The sequence below is a fragment of the Scylla paramamosain genome, chromosome 31, assembly GCF_035594125.1.
Source record: "Scylla paramamosain isolate STU-SP2022 chromosome 31, ASM3559412v1, whole genome shotgun sequence".
Lineage (NCBI taxonomy): Eukaryota > Metazoa > Arthropoda > Malacostraca > Decapoda > Portunidae > Scylla > Scylla paramamosain.
The window spans coordinates 18,649,000-18,658,999 of record NC_087181.1 but is presented as its reverse complement, the minus strand read 5'-3'; the positions used below and the strand labels follow the sequence as shown (position 1 = coordinate 18,658,999).

General features: G+C 44.4%; 1 protein-coding gene and 1 long non-coding RNA gene across 10 annotated transcripts in view; one reads left to right on the top strand and one right to left on the bottom strand.

Moving 5' to 3' along the window:
* The window catches only part of LOC135088787 (collagen alpha-1(I) chain-like), a 29,654-nt gene that overhangs the window by 2,146 nt on the left and 17,508 nt on the right, over window positions 1–10,000 (top strand). The gene's annotated exons all lie outside the window — the stretch shown is intronic.
* The window catches only part of LOC135088789 (uncharacterized), a 21,280-nt gene that overhangs the window by 6,994 nt on the left and 4,286 nt on the right, over window positions 1–10,000 (bottom strand). The window contains exon 1 of one of the 3 annotated variants that reach the window (XR_010261118.1): window positions 2,636–2,654. The exons of the other annotated variants lie outside the window; for them this stretch is intronic. This is a non-coding gene — a long non-coding RNA (uncharacterized LOC135088789). Of the gene's footprint in view, window positions 1–2,635; window positions 2,655–10,000 lie in introns of those variants that run through there. 3 annotated transcript variants of the gene reach the window in all.

Here is a 10,000-nt window from a genome sequence, read left to right as displayed (position 1 = left end):
GAGTGGTTAGTGATAAAGGTGTGGCAAATAGCAGTGAAAGGGTTAACTTGCCTCAATTCTTACCCCTTTATTCTCTTACATTCTTTTACTGTTAATTTACTTAAACTTTCTTTTCCTCGTTAAATTCTTTCCTTTTATTTTCTTTACATTTCTTTTTTTTTAATATATACTCAAACAGATCTATGCCTCTATCGAAACGAAAATAAATTGATATAAAAGAAGAGCGATATAATTTCGAAAGACACACTCAGCTTTTATTTATATCAGTTTTCACCAGACGTATAAGATGTTTGGATTTATGAGAGCGTGTAATGATAAGATGATAAATAAATCCTTCACGAATGAGGCAGACGTTTCATATTGCAGTGTGACTATTAATATCTTGCCAAAAAACAAAATCAAATAAAAAAAAAAAATGAGACAGTTACACTTTTTTTTTTCTGGTAACATCGCGACAAATTTCTCCTCTCGCTCTGGTAACACTGCTGGATGATGATGACCCGCCCCTGCCTGAGGTCAAATCGCGTGTGTGACTCAAGTGTTTCGCTCTGCGCCACCTGCTGCTGCTGCTCCCACTCATATGCAGCAAGGCGGGGGAGCTGAGGAGGATAACTGTTTTTTTTTAGGGCAGTACTAGTCACACACACACACACACACACACACACACACACACACACACACACACCACAGTGGGAGGAGGAGGAGGAGGAGGAAAAGAGAAGAAGAACAGATACCAGGATATTTTTACTACTACTACTACTACTACTACTACTACTACTACTACTTACTACTACTACTACTACTACTGAACTACGCTGAGGGATCAAAATAGAATAGTTATGAGTAGAAGTACGAAAGAAAGTTACAGGAGGAGGAGGAGGAGGAGGAGGAGGAGGAGGAGGAGGAGAAGCAAAAACAAATGAAGAAGGAAAAGCAGAAGGAGCAGGAGGAGGAGTAGTAGGAGGTGGAGCAGGAATACGAGTAGGAGTCCTTGAAAGGCACGCAGCAGAAGGATCTCTCACCACACACACCCACGTCTGTTTTAATTGGCGGGTGAGAGGCTGCGAGTGTGCGTGTAATGAGCCAGAGGGTGGGAGGGCGTGTCAGGGTTCTTTGGGTCTAGTTCTTGGGGTCTAGTTTTCTTGGTCTTGTTCTCGGGGTCTCGTTCTCAGGTCTAGTTCTCAGGGTCTTGTTCTCGGGGTCTTGTTCTCGAGGTCTTGTTCTTGGAGTCTTGTTCTTGGGGTCTTGTTCTCGTGGTCTTCTCGAGGTCTAGTTCTCGAGGTCTTGTTCTTGGGGTCTAGTTCTCAGGGTCTTGTTCTCCAAGTCTAGTTCTCGAGGCCTTGTTCTTGGGGTCTAGTTCTCGAGGTCTTGTTCTCAGGAAACACTGCGCTACCTCCCCGCCTGAGCCTGCGCCGCGCCGCCTTAGCACTGGAAGGGTCTGAGGGGCGGAAGGTAACGCGAGATGTCTGTGTCTCTGGCGAGGGCGTCCCGCAGCTGCCTGTGTGACGCCCTCGCTCCCCTCAGCCCTGTGATGCCACTTGTAACGTCCTGATTACACTGACACCCAAGAAAACACCTCACGCATTCCACCATGAAAGTGTGCCTTCGCTTCATGCATTTCCTTACGTGCCTAACTTCCTTTCTCTTTACTCCGGTACGGTTATCTCCAAGAAGAGGTGTTACGCATCTTTGAATCTGATATAAGTATCTAAAACTCTAAGTATTATGTATCTATAAACATTTAACTGCTTCAGAATTCCCATAATCATATAGAATTCTTAATAAAAGCATCTTTCCATCATAGTCTATTTCTTCTGTAGTCTAGAAAAGATAAAATCAACCTCCTATTTTGTATTTTTCTGTGTCCATGTTAAAAATATTTAGTTCTTCACAGTGCTTCGAGTGTTAACGTAGGATGACTGACCCTCGCAGCGAAAGGGTTGATTTGTTACAGTTATCTTAATATCAAAGAAGTATGTGTTTTTGTTACGCGTGTTGTTTTCTTTGCGAGGACACTAAACGGTAAACGCTTCGTCTCAAGAAAAAAATAAATAACTAAAAATAAGATAATAAAATAAAACATAAGGAGAGAATACGTGAAAAGAAGAAACCATTTGTGTTTGTAAACATCTAAAAGTCAGACATGAAAATTTGTCACTAGTATTACTTATTTGATATCTACAAAACACACATCACGATCATCAAACACAGCGATGCTAGCAAGGCATTTTATCCTTCAGTAGGTTGTTCCACTGTTTTCAAATCCTGAACCATGCGAAGCAGCCTCATGAACCAAAGCAACACACACACACACACACACACACACACACACACACACACACAAGAGGCTAATGTTTCACTCACTGCTTCACGCTGGTCCGAGGCACTCACAGGACCACTTTCAATATCAGTGTGCACTTGGAACTAAACTAATTATCATTTCGTTCTCCACTTCTCCATCTGAGTCTGAAATTAAGAGAAACCCGGACAACATACAAGAGAGAGAGAGAGAGAGAGAGAGAGAGAGAGAGAGAGAGAGAGAGATTCTTGATCTGGCGAAGCAAAAACTTGAAATGTAAGGACAAATTCGTGGCGAAGGCGTGAAAGTATAATACAGAGGGAATGATGGAGGAACCTGAGGGCGGGAGTGGGCGGGTGAGGGCGTGTTGAGTCTGGTGGGCGAGTCACGGGCGGCTGTCTGGCTCATCAAAATAACGAGGGCGTCCCTGGCTAGCTCATCAGACTGCATGCCTGGTCGCCGAGCCGCCACCCTGCTGGGGGCGCGTGTGGGCGGACAAGACACCCTGCCTCTACTGACGGAAGCAGCGGTAGGCACGCACAGCCACGTACGAGCATCCTGCACGCTTGGCTCTCTCGGCAGGACAATGGGCCAGTTGCACAGTCAGCTTTTTTCGTTTGCCAGCTAACCATAAAACTAATTCAGGTTTGTTCAGGCACTTACCAACATGGGGAGCGTTTTGGTTAGGGAGCTTATGAAAAGACTGGAACTGGCGCAATCATAGACCCAATGGCTTTACTCTTCACGGTCTCGGTGTCTTATCTCGACTGACAAGCTGTAGAGGGAGTTATTCAGATTTTCAAGGGGTGTTTTAAAGACTGTGCTGATAGCTTATAATGACAGCTTATAATGATAGACTGATAGCTTGTAATGGTATCATAAGTAAAGATTTACCTGATGCCACGGAACTGGAAGGATTGAAAATAAAAGGAGAGAGAGAGAGAGAGAGAGAGAGAGAGAGAGAGAGAGAGAGAGAGAGAGAGAGAGAGAGAGAGAGAGAGAGTAATTACGCCACAACAACAGCAAGGTCATATGGCGCCCGGTTATGAGAGAGCGCTACTTCTTCCACCAGGAAACTTCCCTTCCATCCGCCAGACAAGCCACTCACCACCCAATAATTATGAACATGAGAACGTGAGGGGAGCTGCATGGGTTCTATTACTAAGAAGGTAAATGAGACACGCCAACAACAGGACACAGGAAGAGCCAAGGTCATCAATGCTACAGCGCTGTATTTCCCATAGGCTAAATAACACTGATTATTACTTTAATTACTAGCGTCAGTGCACCACTCCTTCCCGTGGGGCTCTCCAAGGCATCGCCCGCCAAGGCTGTGACAAATAACACTCCTGCAGGTTTAGTCTATACATGTCCAACAATTCAGAATCACTCAGATCATCGGGAACATCCTTACGGGGCTGATAATTCTTAAGGTGGCAGGCTCGGGCTCGACGGTCGGCCATCTTTGTTTGGTTAACTTAGTCTTAGCGTAACTCCTAAAGTTAAGCTACATCAGGACCTGTCTTAAACTGAAGACCAAGACTCACCACCACTTGGGAAGTTAAGCACAACTCTAAGCTTAAGAGTTGGGCTGAGTCAAACCTCTCTACTTAAGAATCTTTGTTAATACAGCCCTGATGATGAACACAGAGCAGAACACAAGTGCTGCTGTTGACTCAGACCACTCGGTCTCAACTTGCATTTCTCTCATTAACAGTAGGCTGATTCAGTATATTTGTTTGAATCTCCTTCTCCAAATAGTGGCTTATGTTTATTTTAGTGTGTGTGTGTGTGTGTGTGTGTGTGTGTGTGTGTGTGTGTGTGTTGAAGGTTTGTTACATTTACTGACACACACTCACACACACACACACACACACACACACACACACACACACACACACGCACGCGTAGAAAATCTAAAAACAATTTCCCTTTTAACAAATCATCTCCAAGAGAGAGAGAGAGAGAGAGAGAGAGAGAGAGAGAGAGAGAGAGAGAGAGAGAGAGAGAGAGAGCTCAAAGACTCACGACTCACGAAACATGGAATATTTCTCTCTCTCTCTCTCTCTCTCTCTCTCTCTCTCTCTCTCTCTCTCTCTCTCTCTCTCTCGGGTAGTTTGTTTTTACACCCAACTGTTTATAAATTAGGCGATGAAAACAAAGAAATAATATCACGGATGTATAGATAAAGACAAGACCCTGTTTATAACAGAAAACGGGTGTAACCAGTACGCATAGAAAACGAGGCTACGGTACTGTCAAGATAAGAGTACGTTCGCCTCCTTTCTCTCTCTCTCTCTCTCTCTCTCTCTCTCTCTCTGCATTTTCAACACACACACACACACACACACACACACACACACACACACACAGAGAGAGAGAGAGAGAGAGAGAGAGAGAGAGAGAGAGAGAGAGAGAGAGAGAGAGAGAGAGAGAGAGAGAGAGAGAGAGAGAGAGAGAGAGAGAGAGAGCTAAGCAGTCAGTGTTTTCAATCATCTCTCCCACTCCATACTTCCTGAACGAGGAGGAGGAGGAGGAGGAGGAGGAGGAGGAGGAAGGGGCAATGAAGGAGGGGGAAGCAAGGGAGGTGGTAAGAAGGAAGAGAGTGTGCAAAACCTCTTAAAGAAACCTGGTACCTCTAAGTGGCCCCCTACCCTCTCTCTCTCTCTCTCTCTCTCTCTCTCTCTCTCTCTCTCTCTCTCTCTCTCTCTCTCTCTCTCTCTCTCTCATGCTGTTGTTTATTGTCTTTTTTTTATATTTAGTAATTTTCCTCACCTCTGCGCTGCATTGTCCCAACAGTATCATCACCAGCCACTCTTATCGCCACCATTCCATTAGTGCGCTATCTGCATCCCGTTCCCGCGGCATAATGTTTACTACTCAAGGTCGTTCTTGTGCACCCGTCTGAATCCGCCTTCAATCCGGCTGCCAAGTGTAAACAAAACCAAACATTTCCTTGTACCACTGCGACTGTGTGTGTGTGTGTGTGTGTAATATGATCGTGTGAGAGATGTAGAGTATGGAGAGAGAGAGAGAGAGAGAGAGAGAGAGAGAGAGAGAGAGAGAGAGAGAGAGAGAGAGAGAGAGAGAGAGAGAGGGTCATTGCTCTTTTAAGTCCCCTCCTTTCACCCTTGTTGTATATTCTCCCTTCTTTTTTACTCTTCCTCCTCCTTCCCATAACATCACTTATTTTCTCTCTCTTATTTTCTCTCCTCTGTGCGTGAAGAAGACTGTACAAGATCATAAAAGAAAAAAGGAGGAAAATCAACGCTGCTTTGATGCGACGGTAAAAAAAATAAATAAATAAAAAAATAAAAGATAAAGAAGAGTAGAAAATAGATACCTAATTAGTTATAGAGATGCACCGACACTCATATCTCAAAGCTGTTCAAGTCACAGGAAGGGGAAAATAGAAGCAAACAGTAGTAGTAGTAGTAGTAGTAGGGACCGGCACCTCAGTGGGCCTTTTTTTGATTACAGTTTTGTTGCCTTTGGCCGGTGCCCCTCCTACATAACAAAAGTAGTAGTAGTATTAGTAGTAGTAGTAGTAGTAGTAGTAGTAGCAGAAGAAGCAGTCCTAGCAGTAGCACTAGCATAAGTAGTAAACATTTTGTACAGCATGACGTCACTTCTCTGAGGAACTGTACATGTCCACACTCAAAGGAGGCTCTGTTGCGCGGCCTGCGTGTCCCCACATAGATGAAGACACAACACAACAAGCCGTGAACTCGAGAGATGAGGCTGAAGGAGAGAAGGCGGCAGGAGGGGGTGGTGCACGTGTGTTCAAGGCGTTTACTGAGAGTGGACGGTCTGGTTGAGTCAAGTCCCCTCGTATCGTCTTTCACCCACTCATAAATGTCCTCAATACACAAGTTCATAACCTTCTCCGAGTGTACATCATAAAATTGTGATAATAATCTTTCCCATCTTTTTTTTTCTTTTTTCTCTTTTTTGAGACGGGAACTGACGTGTTTCGCAATGTTTCGGATGTGGAAGAAGGCGAAAAGAAAGTATTAGTACATTAAAGAATAGTTATAATAACCTTTCCTGTCTTGTTTTTCCCTTTCTTCTTCTTCTTCTTCTTCTTCTTCTTCTTCTTCTTCTTCTTCTTCTTCTTCTTCTTCTTCTTCTTTTGCGAGATTTGGCTCGTGGCGTGTTTCACAAAGCTTCGGTTGTGAGAGAAACTGTTAAGTATCGCTAATTTGCTTATGTACAACTCTCCAGGACTGTACATACATTATAAAACAATAATGATAATAGAATAGTAATAATAACAATTTTTCCTCCATTTATTCATTTATTTTATCTATTTATTTACTTATTTATTTATTTATTTCTACGAGACTGAGCTCCTGACGCGTTCCACAAAATTTCGGATGTGGAGAAAACGAAAAGTGTGGTTATGTGCAATTTTTTTTGTTTTTTTCGAGTTTAAATACTAATCAGAATAGAAGATGTCACAATTTTTTCATCTTATTTCTGAATCTTGCCACGTTTCACAAAGGTTGGTGTGTGTGTGTGTGTGTGTGCGTGTGTGTAGAGAGAGAGAGAGAGAGAGAGAGAGAGAGAGAGAGAGAGAGAGAGAGAGAGAGAGAGAGAGAGAGAGAGAGAGAGAGAACTACATATGTTTACATTTTCCTCGTGTTTATATACAAAGCAGAATAGCGATAATTATAAATCTCTCTCTCTCTCTCTCTCTCTCTCTCTCTCTCTCTCTCTCTCTCTCTCTCTCTCTCTCTCTCTCTCTCTCTCTCTCTTAAAAACACCTCACAAAACTTCAGTTGTGGATGAAAGCAAAATCTAAAGATGCTTACAATTTTCTGCAAGGAGCGGTAAGTGGCTACAATGCAATATGGAGACAAAACAAATTTAGCAGCAATAAACGAAGGTCTTCAAGTGTGTGTTTTGTACAGAAATGTCGAAATACGAGTGGTGCGTTCATTCAGTTCAGCCTAAAACTCCAAATCACGAGAAAGGAGGCAAGCAAGTCAGAGAGGTGAGGAGGAGAGAAGGAGACACACCCACTCCTCGCCTTTAACTTTGCTTGTTATGGTATGGATAGGTGACGAGAGAGAGAGAGAGAGAGAGAGAGAGAGAGAGAGAGAGAGAGAGAGAGAGAGAGAGAGAGAGAGAGAGAGAGAGACAAACAAACAAACAAACAAACAAACAAACAAACAAACAAACAATCAGACAGAGAAACCGAGACAGATAGATAGAGAGAGAGAGAGAGAGAGAGAGAGAGAGAGAGAGAGAGAGAGAGAGAGAGAGAGAGAGAGAGAGAGAGAGAGAGAGAGAGAGACCCCACGACATGAAACCTAACCTTACAAACACATGCAAGAGCAATCATAATACTGGCAACGATACTATTCATCCACCACCACCACCACCACCACCACCACCACCACCACCACCACCACCACCATGCCCATCCTCAGGCGGAGTTTAAGTCGCTGTCTCCGCGCCGCCACGTGCTAATTTGGTGGGCAAAGTGAGGGAAGGAGGACCAGGTGAACCAGTTAAGGGGGCGTGGCTGCGAGAAGGGGTAGGAGCGGGAAGCAGATGGACTCGAGAAGGGAGAAGGGATAGGGAAGAAAAGTGATAAAGGTGGGAGGAATAAGGATAAGGAGAAGAGAAGAAGGGAGAAAGGATAGAGAGAGGGAGGAAAGAGAAGGAAGAGAGAGGAGAGGGAAGGAACAAGGGATAGTGGAAAAAGGAACAAGGATAGAGAGTGGAGGGAGGGAAGGGATGGGAGAGAGTAAAGAAGGAAAAGGGAGGAAAGGATCGGATAGGAGGAAGGGAGGAAGAAAGGAGGAGCAAGAATAAAGAGAAGAGAGAGGCAGAAGATTAGGGGAGGATGGGAAGGCAGAAGGAAGAGGAGAGAGGAGCAAGGAAGAAGAGATATGGGAGAGAAGGAAGAAGGGATTGAAGGAGGGGAGTAGAGATGAAAGGGGAGAAGGAAGAGAACGGAAGGGAGAAGAGAACGAGATGCAAGGGGAAGGAAGGACGAAGAGGGTAACATTTAAGGGGCAAGAAGGTGAAGTGCAGGACAGGGTAGGGGGGAGAGGTGGAGAGAGGGAAGCTATATAGAAGTGAGACTCAGTGGCGGAGCGAAAAGTTATGATTTGGTTGGTTTTTTTATTTTATTTTGTTTTAATGCATCAAGGTTTGCTCGGTTTAGTAGTTAATCTTGTTTATTTGTATTGACTTTGTGGACTAGGAGGAGGAGGAGGAGGAGGAGGAGGAGGAGGAGAAAAGAAGAAGAAGAAAAAAAGAAGAGGAAGAAGAAGAAGAAGAAGAAGAAGAAGAAGAAGAAGAAGAAGAAGAAGACGATGATATGAAGGAAGCAGAGAGAGAGAGAGAGAGAGAGAGAGAGAGAGAGAGAGAGAGAGAGAGAGAGAGAGAGAGAGAGAGAGAGAGAGAGAGAATATCCTCCCTTGCAATCTTTCTTTACATCAACATCTCGACCACTGCTAAAATATTAAACATCAAAGATAAGCTAATCCGTCCAAATAATAATAATAATAATAATAATAATAATAATAATAATAATAATAATAATAATAATAATAATAATAATAATAAATGCAATGGGGGTCATTCCTTTCTAGTTTAAACCATAAACATTTACACACGAGAGAGTAAAACAAAAATAAATACTACCACAATATATCAGTAAGCTAACCATCACCTTCATGACACAGAAAAGGGCAACAAGTGAGCATCTACGGGCGCGAGGTCAAAGGGCGGGCCAAGATCAAGAGCGTGACGCAGGAGTGAAACAAGGGAGCCAAAAATAAACAAGTCCACCCACTTTCAAAACATTAGTCGCTGCCCACTCCCCGTTTTCTGTTGTGCTTCATATGGGAGGGGCAGGTGGTGCGTATGTGTGTGTGTGTGTGTGTGTGTGTGTGTGTGTGTGTGTGTGTGTGTGTGTGTGAGAGAGAGAGAGAGAGAGAGAGAGAGAGAGAGAGAGAGAGAGAGAGAGAGAGAGAGAGAGAGAGAGAGAGAGAGAGAGAGAGACTCCACTATGACCTTGCATCTCCTGAACATCTCAACAAAACTTAACTTGGAAGAGAAAAAAGAAAATGGGCTTTGGTTAAGTTGAGGACGAGGAGACGAGTACTGAGAGAGAGAGAGAGAGAGAGAGAGAGAGAGAGAGAGAGAGAGAGAGAGAGAGAGAGAGAGAGAGAGAGAGAGAGTTAGTCTGTCAGTCAACCAACCAGTCAGTCAGTCAGTCAGCCAGCCAGTCACCAACTCAGTCAGCCAGCTACCCACCCACTCACCTAAACATCCAGCCAGCCAGTCAACCAGCCAGTTCATCCACACACCAGTTAGCAAGCCAGCCAGTCAGCCAGCCAATCTAGCCATCCACCCACCTAGTTAGCCAGTCAGTCAGCCACCCAGTCAGTCAGTCATTCATTCAGTCAGTCAGTCAGTCAGTCAGTCAGTCAGTCATTCATTCAGTCAGTCAGTCAGTCAGTCAGTCAGTCGGTCAGTCTCACACCACACGAGGCCAAAGAGTCCTATTATAACTATTGACGTTCTACGACACGAGCGCCGCACCCCGCCAGCTGGGTGTCCCGAGGCGCCCTGGCGTGTGCGCCCAGACAGATTAAGTGGGCGTGGGTGTGGGTGCTTGTTAGGGTGTGTCTGTCTTGAGCAGGAGGAGGAGGAGGAGGAGGAGGAGGAGGAGGAGGAAGA